The sequence below is a fragment of the Arachis hypogaea genome, chromosome 4, assembly GCF_003086295.3.
Source record: "Arachis hypogaea cultivar Tifrunner chromosome 4, arahy.Tifrunner.gnm2.J5K5, whole genome shotgun sequence".
In the NCBI taxonomy this organism is placed as follows: domain Eukaryota; kingdom Viridiplantae; phylum Streptophyta; class Magnoliopsida; order Fabales; family Fabaceae; genus Arachis; species Arachis hypogaea.
The window spans coordinates 60008712-60018984 of NC_092039.1; positions in this window are offsets into that span (position 1 = coordinate 60008712).

Here is a 10273-nt window from a genome sequence, read left to right on the forward strand (position 1 = left end):
GAACTCTTGGGAAAAGCTAGATGATGAGCGCATAATTTGTACGCTTTTTGGCATTGTTTTTAGTATGTTTTTAGTATGATCTAGTTAGTTTTTAGTATATTTTTATTAGTTTTTAGTTAAAATTCACTTTTCTGGACTTTACTATGAGTTTGTGTGTTTTTCTGTGATTTCAGGTATTTTCTGGCTGAAATTGAGGGACCTGAGCAAAAATCTGATTCAGAGACTAAAAAGGACTGCAGATGCTGTTGGATTCTGACCTCCCTGCACTCGAAGTGGATTTTCTGGAGCTACAGAAGCCCAATTGGCGCGCCCTCAACGGCGTTGGAAAGTAGACATCTTGGGCTTTCCAGCAATATATGATAGTCCATACTTTGCCCAAGATTTGATGGCCCAAACCGGCGTTCAAAGTCACCCTCAAAATTCCCAGCGTTAAACGCCGGAACTGGCACAAGAATGGGAGTTAAACGCCCAAACTGGCACCAAAGCTGGCGTTTAACTCCAACAGGAGTCTCTACATAAAAATGCTTCATTGCTCAGCCCAAGCACACACCAAGTGGGCCCAGAAGTGGATTTTTATGTCATTTACTCATCTCTGTAAACCTTAGGTTACTAGTTCTCTATAAGTAGGACCTTTTGCTATTGTATTTGAAGCTTCTAATCTTCGGATCTTTGGAATCTCTTTCTTTAGATCTTAGATCATTGGGAGGCTGGCCATTCGGCCATGCCTAGACCTTGTTCTTATGTATTTTCAACGGTGGAGTTTCTACACACCATAGATTAAGGTGTGGATCTCTGCTGTACCTCGAGTATTAATGCAATTACTATTGTTCTTCTATTCAATTCCGCTTGTTCTCGTTCTAAGATATCACTTGTTCTTCAACTTGATGAATGTGATGAACCGTGACACTCATCATCATTCTCACCTATGAACGTGTGACTGACAACCACCTCCGTTCTACCTTCGATTGGGTGAATATCTCTTGGATTCCTGATACACGATGCATGGTTGATCGCCTGACAACCGAGTGCTCGCCTGACAACCGAGCCAGTCATTCCGTGAGATCAGAGTCTTCATGGTATAGGCTAGAACTGATGACGGCATTCAAGAGAATCCGGAAGGTCTAACCTTGTCTGTGGTATTATGAGTAGGATTCAATGATTGAATGACTGTGACGTGCTTCAAACTCCTGAAGGCGGGGCGTTAGTGACAGACGCAAAAGAATCACTAGATTCTATTCCGGCCTGATTGAGAACCGACAGATGGATAGCCGTGCCGTGACAGGGTGCGTTGAACATTTTCACTGAGAGGATGGGAGGTAGCCACTGACAACGGTGAAACCCTTGCATAAGCTTGCCATGGAAAGGAGTAAGAAGGATTGGATGAAGACACTAGGAAAGCAGAGAGACGGAAGGGACACAGCATCTTCATACGCTTATCTGAAATTCCCACCAATGAATTACATAAGTATCTCTATCTCTATCTTTATGTTTTATTCGTATATCACCATACCCATTTGAGTTTGCCTGACTAAGATTTACATGGTGACCATAGCTTGCTTCATACCAACAATCTCTGTGGGATCGACCCTTACTCGCGTAAGGTTTATTACTTGGACGACCCAATACACTTGCTGGTTAGTTGTGCGAAGTTGTAGTGATCACAATTTTGCGCACCAAGTTTTTGGCGCCGTTGCCGGGGATTGTTGAGTTTGGACAACTGAAGGTTCATCTTGTTGCTTAGATTAGGTATTTTTTTTTCAGAATTCTTAAGAATGAATTCTAGAGTTTCATGATGATCTGTTGAAATCTGGCTGGCTATGAAGCCATGTCTAATTTCATTGGACCGAGGTTTCAACTTATCATCACAATAGCTTGTTGATTTCTATCAATCTTGCTTTTGGAGCAGTGATCTGCTAAGGCTTGGCTGGCCTTTGGCCTTGTCTAGTGTTTTGGACCGAAGCTTTCTTTGAAAGTTTGGCTGGCTGTAAAGCCATATCTAATTCCTGGACCGGAGTCTTAGACTAGCATTGCACTGATTCCTGGAATTCTCATTAAGAACTTTGATATTTTTGTTTTCTTTTCCACTTTATTTTCGAAAAAAAAAACACAAAAAAAAATTTTACAAAATCATAAAATCCAAAAATATTTCTTGTTCGAGTCTAGTGTCTCATGTTAAGTTTGGTGTCAATTGCATGCATTCATTCATGTGTCTTAAGGATCTTCAAGTAATTCTTGATGATTTCTTACTTTGATCTTTAAATTCTCTTGACTTGAGTGTTTATGTGTCCCATATGCATTCTCATTAGTGTCAGTAGTATACAAACTGCTAAGTTTGGTGTCTTGCATGCATTGTTATTTGATTTTAGTTGCATTTTGATTATTCCTTACTATTAAAAATCCAAAAATATTTTTAATTTGTGTCTTTTCAAGTCCATAAAACAGAGAATTGAAGATTCAGAACATACAGCAGAGGAAATGCACAGAAAAAGCTGGGCGTTCAAAACGCCCAGTGAAGAAGGACAGACTGGCGTTTAAACGCCAGCCAGGGTACCTGGTTGGGCGTTTAACGCCCAAAAGGGTAGCATTTTGGGCGTTAAACGCCAGAATGTGCACCATTCTGGGCGTTTAACGCCAGGATGGCACAAGAGGGAAGATTTTGTTTTCAAATCAATTTTTTTTTCAAGTTTTCAAAATTTTTCAAAATCAAATCTTTTTCAAATCAATCTTTTCAATCAAATCTTTTTCAAAATTAATTTCTTTCCATTTTTAAAGATACTTGCTATTAATTAATAATTTGATTCAACATTCCAAGTATGTTGCCTTTTCTGTTGAGAAAGGTTTAATGTTTGAATCATATCTTTTCTTGATAGCCAAGTCATTAATTTTCAAAATCAAATCTTTTTCAAATCATATCTTCTCAATCACATTTTTTAAAACTAATCATATCTTCTTAACCACATCTTTTTCAAAATAGTTTTCAATCAAATCTTTTTTATTTCTAATTTCAAAACCTTTTTCAAAAATCACTTGATTTCTTTCCCACTCTTATTTTCGAAAATCAATTAGTGTTTTTCAAAATGTTCTCAAAGTCTTTTACTTAATTTTTGAAAATTACTTCCCTTCTTCTCACATCCTTCTATTATTGGACTAACACTATTCCTTAATGCATAATTCGAACTCCATCTTCTTTGATAAGTTCGAATTCTTCTACTTCTGCCTTCTATTTTTCTTTTCCTCTGACACCTCAAGGAATCTCTATATTGTGACATAGAGGATTCCACATTATCTTGTTCTCTTCTCTTTCTTATGAGCAGGAGCAAGGATAAAAGCATTCTTGTTGAGGCTGATCCTGAACCTGAAAGGACCTTGAAGAGAAGGCTAAGAGAAACCAAGGCACAACTCTCTGTAGAGGACCTAACAGAAATCTTCAAAGAAGAAGAACCCATGGCAGCCGAAAACAACAACAATGCCAACAATGCAAGGAAGGTGCTGGGTGACTTTACTGCACCTACTCCCGATTTCTATGGGAGAAGCATCTCTATCCCTGCCATTGGAGCAAACAACTTTGAGCTTAAGCCTCAATTAGTTTCTCTAATGCAACAGAATTGCAAGTTCCATGGACTTCCATTGGAAGATCCTCATCAGTTCTTAGCTGAATTCTTGCAAATCTGTGACACTGTTAAGACTAATGGGGTTGACCTTGAGGTCTACAGACTTATGCTATTCCCTTTTGCTGTAAGAGACAGAGCTAGGACATGGTTGGACTCTCAACCTAAAGAAAGCCTGTACTCTTGGGAAAAGCTAGTCAATGCCTTCTTGGCAAAGTTCTTTCCACCTCAAAAATTGAGTAAGCTTAGAGTGGAAGTCCAAACCTTCAGACAGAAGGAAGGAGAATCCCTCTATGAAGCTTGGGAAAGATACAAACAATTAATCAGAAAGTGTCCCTCTGACATGCTTTCTGAATGGAGCATCATAGGTATTTTCTATGATGGTCTTTCTGAACTGTCCAAGATGTCTTTGGATAGCTCTGCTGGAGGATCACTTCATCTGAAGAAGACGCATACAGAAGCTCAAGAGCTGATTGAAATGGTTGCAAATAACCAATTCATGTACACTTCTGAAAGGAATCCTGTGCACAATGGGACTAGTCAGAAGAAAGGAGTTCTTGAGATTGACACTCTGAATGCCATATTGGCTCAGAAAAAAATATTGACTCAACAAGTCAATATGATTTCTCAAAGTCTGTCTGGAATGCAAAATGCACCAAGCAGTACTAAGGAAGCTTCATCTGAAGAAGAAGCTTATGATCCTGAGAACCCTTCAATGGAAGAGGTGAATTACATGGGAGAACCCTATGGAAACACCTATAATCCTTCATGGAGAAATCATCCAAATCTCTCATGGAAGGATCAACAGAGACCTCAACAAGGTTTCAACAACAATAATGGTGGAAGAAACAGGTTTAGCAATAGCAAGCCTTTTCCATCATCTTCTCAGCAACAGACAGAGTGTTCTAAGCAGAATACCTCTGACGTAGCAACCATGGTCTCTGATCTAATCAAAACCACTCAAAGTTTCATGACTGAAAGAAGGTCCTCCATCAGAAACTTGGAGGCACAAGTGGGTCAGCTGAGCAAGAAAATTACTGAACTCCCTCCTAGTACTCTCCCAAGCAATACAGAAGAAAATCCAAAATGAGAGTGCAAGGCCATCAACATGGCCGAATTTGGAGAGGAGGAAGAGGCAGTGAACGCCACTGAGGAAGACCTCAATGGACGTCCACTGACTTCCAATGAGTTCCCCAATGAGGAACCATGGGAATCTTAGGCTCAAAATGAGATCATAGAGATTCCATTGGACTTACTTCTGCCATTCATGAGCTCTGATGAGTATTCTTCCTCTGAGGAGGATGAGTATGTCACTGAAGAGCAAGTTGCTAAATACCTTGGAGCAATCATGAAGCTAAATGACAAGTTATTTGGAAATGAGACTTGGGAGGATGAACCCCCTTTGCTCACCAAAGAACTGGGTGACTTGTCTAGGCAGAAACTACCTCAAAAGAGACAGGATCCTGGGATGTTTTCAATACCTTGTACCATAGGCACCATGACCTTCAAAAAGGCCTTGTGTGACTTAGGGTCAAGTGTAAACCTCATGCCTCTCTCTGTAATGGAGAAGCTAGGGATCTTTGAGGTGCAAGCTGTAAAAATCTCACTAGAGATGGCAGACAACTCAAGAAAACAAGCTTATGGACTTGTAGAGGATGTTCTGGTGAAAGTTGAGGACCATTACATCCCTGCTGATTTCATAGTCCTTGAGACTGGGAAGTGCATGGATGAATCCATCATCCTTGGCAGACCCTTCCTAGCCACAGCAAAGGCTGTGATTGATGTTGATAGAGGAGAGTTGATCATTCAAGTGAATGAAGAATCCTTGGTGTTTAAGGCTCAAGGATATCCCTCTGTCACCATGGAGAGGAAGCATGAAGAGCTCCTCTCAACACAGAGCCAAACAGAGCCCCCACAGTCAAACTCTAAGTTTGGTGTTGGGAGGCCACAACCAAATTCTAAGTTTGGTGTTGAACCCCCACATTCAAACTCTAAGTTTGGTGTTGGGAGGTTCCAACATTGCTCTGAGCATCTCTGAGGCTCTATGAGAGCCCTCTGTCAAGCTACTGACATTAAAGAAGCGCTTGTTGGGAGGCAACCCAATGTTATATTTTATATATTTTTTCTTTGTTATTTTATGTTTTCTGTAGGTTGATGATCATGAGAAGTCACAAAATCAATGAAAAAAGCAAAAATAGAATGCAAAGCAGAAAGAAAAACAGCACACCTTGGAGGAGAATGTGCTGGCGTTTAAACGCCAGTAAGGCTAGCTGTTGGGCGTTTAACGCCCAGTCTGGCACCATTCTGGGCGTTTAACGCCAGAAAGGGGCACCAGACTGGCGTTAAACGCCAGAAAAGGGCAAGAAGCTGGCGTTAAACGCCAGAAATGGGCACCAGCCCGGCGTTTAACGCCAGAATTGGCTAAAAACGCAAATTTGCTTGCCATTTGGTGCAGGGATGACTTTTCCTTGACACCTCAGGATCTGTGGACCCCACAGGATCCCCATCTACCCTACCACTCTCTCTCTCTTCTTCACCCATTCACCAATCACCTTAACACCTCTTCCCCAAAAACCCTTCACCTATCAAATCCCATCTTTCTCTTCACCACTCACATCCATCCTTCATAAAACCCCACCATTCAAATTCAAACCACTCTCCCGCCCAAACCCACCCATACATGGCCGAACATCACCCTTCCCCCTCTCCTATATAAACCCATCTTCACTCCTTCATTTTCACACAACCTAAACACTACTTCTCCCCCTTCTTGGCCGAACACAAAAGCCATTCCCTTCTTTCTCATTTCTTCTTCTTCTACTATCTTCTTTCTTATTTTGCTCGAGGACGAGCAAACCCTTTAAGTTTGGTGTGGTAAAAGCATTGCTTTTTGTTTTTCCATAACCATTTATGGCATCCAAGGCTGGAGAAACCTCTAGAAATAGGAAAGGGAAGGCAAAAGCTTCCATCTCCGAGTCATGGGAGATGGAGAGATTCATCTCAAGGGTGCATCAAGACCACTTCTATGAAGTTGTGGCCTTGAAGAAGGTGATCCCCGAGGTCCCTTTTTCACTCAAAAAGAGTGAATATCCGGAGATCCGACATGAGATCCGAAGAAGAGGTTGGGAAGTTCTTACCAACCCCATTCAACAAGTCGGAATCTTAATGGTTCAAGAGTTCTATGCCAATGCATGGATCACCAAGAACCATGATCAAAGTATGAACCCGGATCCAAAGAATTATCTTACTATGGTTCGGGGGAAATACTTGGATTTTAGTCCGGAAAGTGTAAGGTTGGCATTCAACTTGCCCATGATGCAAGGAGATGAACATCCTTACACTAGAAGGGTCAACTTTGATCAAAGGTTGGACCAAGTCCTCACAGTCATTTGTGAAGAGGGCGCCCAATGGAAGAGAGATTCAAGAGGAAAGCCGGTTCAATTGAGAAGGCATGATCTCAAACCCGTGGCTAGGGGATGGTTGGAGTTTATCCAACGCTCAATCATTCCCACTAGCAACTGGTTCGAAGTTACCATAGACCGGGCTATCATGATTCATAGCATCATGATTGGAGAAGAAATAGAAGTTCATGAGGTTATATCCCAAGAACTGTATAAGGTGGCGGACAAGTCTTCTACCTTGGCATGGTTAGCCTTTCCTCATCTCATTTGTCACCTCTATTATTCAGTTGGAGTTGACATAGAGGGAGACATTCCCATTGATGAGGACAAGCCCATCACTAAGAAGAGGATGGAGCACACAAGAGACCCCACTCATCATGAGATCCCTGAGATGCCTCAAGGGATGCACTTTCCTCCACAAAACTATTGGGAGCAACTAAACACCTCCCTAGGAGAATTGAGTTCCAACATGGGACAACTAAGGGTGGAGCATCAAGAACACTCCATCATCCTCCATGAAATTAGAGAAGATCAAAGAATCATGAGAGAGGAGCAACAAAGACAAGGAAGAGACATTGAGGAGCTCAAGCACTCCATAAGATCTTCAAGAAGAAGAAAGAGCTGCCATCACTAAGGTGGACCCGTTCTTTAATTTCCTTGTTCTTTATTTTTCTGTTTTTCAAATTTTTTTAGTGCTTATGTTTATCTATGTTTGTGTCTTGTGATCATTAGTGTCTTAGTGTCTATGCCTTAAAGTTATGAATGTCCTATGAATCCATCACCTTTCTTGAATCAAAAATATTCTTAATTGAAAAAGAGAAGAATTGCATGAATTTTGAATTTTATAATAGTTTAATTATTTTGATGTGGTGGCAATATTTTTGTTCTCTGAATGTATGCTTAAACAGTGCATATGTCTTTTGAATTTGTGGTTCATGAATGTTGGCTCTTGAAAGAATGATGAAAAAGGAGACATGTTACTGAGAATCTGAAAAATCATAAAAATGATTCTTGAAGCAAGAAAAGGCAGTGAATACAAAAAAAAAAGGGGAGAAAAACGAAAAAGAGGAGAAAAGAAAACGAAAAAAAAAGAGAGAGAAAAAGAAAAAGAAAGAAATAAAGTTGTGATCCAAGGCAAAAAGAGTGTACTTAAGAACCCTGGACACCTCTAGTTGGGGACTCTAGCAAAGCTAAGTCACAATCTGAAAAGGTTCACCCAATTATGTGTCTGTGGCATGTATGTATCCGATGGTAATACTGGAAGACAGAGTGCTTTGGGCCACAGCCAAGACTCAATAAGAAGCTATGTTCAAGAATCATCATACTTTACTAGGAGAATCAATAACACTATCTGGATTCTGAGTTCCTAAAGAAGCCAATCATTCTGAATTTCAAAGGATAGAGTGAGATGCCAAAACTGTTCAGAGGCAAAAAGCTAAAAGCCCCGCTCATCTAATTAATACTGATCTTCATAGATGTTTTTGGAATTCATTGCATATTCCCTTCTTTTTATTTGATTTTCAGTTGCTTGAGGACAAGCAACAATTTAAGTTTGGTGTTGTGATGAGCGGATAATTTGTACGCTTTTTGGCATTGTTTTTAGTATGTTTTTAGTATGATCTAGTTAGTTTTTAGTATATTTTTATTAGTTTTTAGTTAAAATTCACTTTTCTGGACTTTACTATGAGTTTGTGTGTTTTTCTGTGATTTCAGGTATTTTCTGGCTGAAATTGAGGGACCTGAGCAAAAATCTGATTCAGAGACTAAAAAGGACTGCAGATGCTGTTAGATTCTGACCTCCCTGCACTCGAAGTGGATTCTCTGGAGCTACAAAAGCCCAATTGGCGCGCTCTCAACGGCGTTGGAAAGTAGACATCCTGGGCTTTCCAGCAATATATGATAGTTCATACTTTGCCCAAGATTTGATGGCCCAAACCGGCGTTCAAAGTCACCCTCAGAATTCCCAGCGTTAAACGCCGGAACTGGCACAAGAATGGGAGTTAAACGCCCAAACTGGCACCAAAGCTGGCGTTTAACTCCAAGAGGAGTTTCTACACGAAAATGCTTCATTGCTCAGCCCAAGCACACACCAAGTGGGCCTGGAAGTGGATTTTTATGTCATTTACTCATCTCTGTAAACCTTAGGTTACTAGTTCTCTATAAGTAGGACCTTTTGCTATTGTATTTGAAGCTTCTAATCTTCGGATCTTTGGAATCTCTTTCTTTAGATCTTAGATCATTGGGAGGTTGGCCATTCAGCCATGCCTAGACCTTGTTCTTATGTATTTTCAACGGTGGAGTTTCTACACACCATAGATTAAGGTGTGGAGCTCTGCTGTACCTCGAGTATTAATGCAATTACTATTGTTCTTCTATTCAATTCCGCTTGTTCTCGTTCTAAGATATCACTTGTTCTTCAACTTGATGAATGTGATGAACCGTGACACTCATCATCATTCTCACCTATGAACGTGTGACTAACAACCACCTCCGTTCTACCTTCGATTGGGTGAATATCTCTTGGATTCCTGATACACGATGCATGGTTGATCGCCTGACAACCGAGTGCTCGCCAGAAAACCGAGCCAGCCATTCCGTGAGATCAGAGTCTTCGTGGTATAGGCTAGAACTGATGGCGGCATTCAAGAGAATCCGGAAGGTCTAACCTTGTCTGTGGTATTCTGAGTAGGATTCAATGATTGAATGACTGTGACGTGCTTCAAACTCCTGAAGGCGGGGCGTTAGTGACAGACGCAAAAGAATCACTGGATTCTATTCCGGCCTGATTGAGAACCGACAGATGGATAGCCGTGCCGTGACAAGGTGCGTTGAACATTTCCACTGAGAGGATGGGAGGTAGCCATTGACAACGGTGAAACCCTTGCATAAGCTTGCCATGGAAAGGAGTAAGAAGGATTGGATGAAGACAGTAGGAAAGCAAAGAGACGGAAGGGACACAGCATCTTCATATGCTTATCTGAAATTCCCACCAATGAATTACATAAGTATCTCTATCTCTATCTTTATGTTTTATTCGTATATCACCATACCCATTTGAGTTTGCCTGACTAAGATTTACAAGGTGACCATAGCTTGCTTCATACCAACAATCTCTGTGGGATCGACCCTTACTCGCGTAAGGTTTATTACTTGGACAATCCAGTACACATGCTGATTAGTTGTGCAAAGTTGTAGTGATCACAATTTTGCGCACCACTAGTCAATGCCTTCTTGGCAAAGTTCTTTCCACCTCAAAAATTGAGT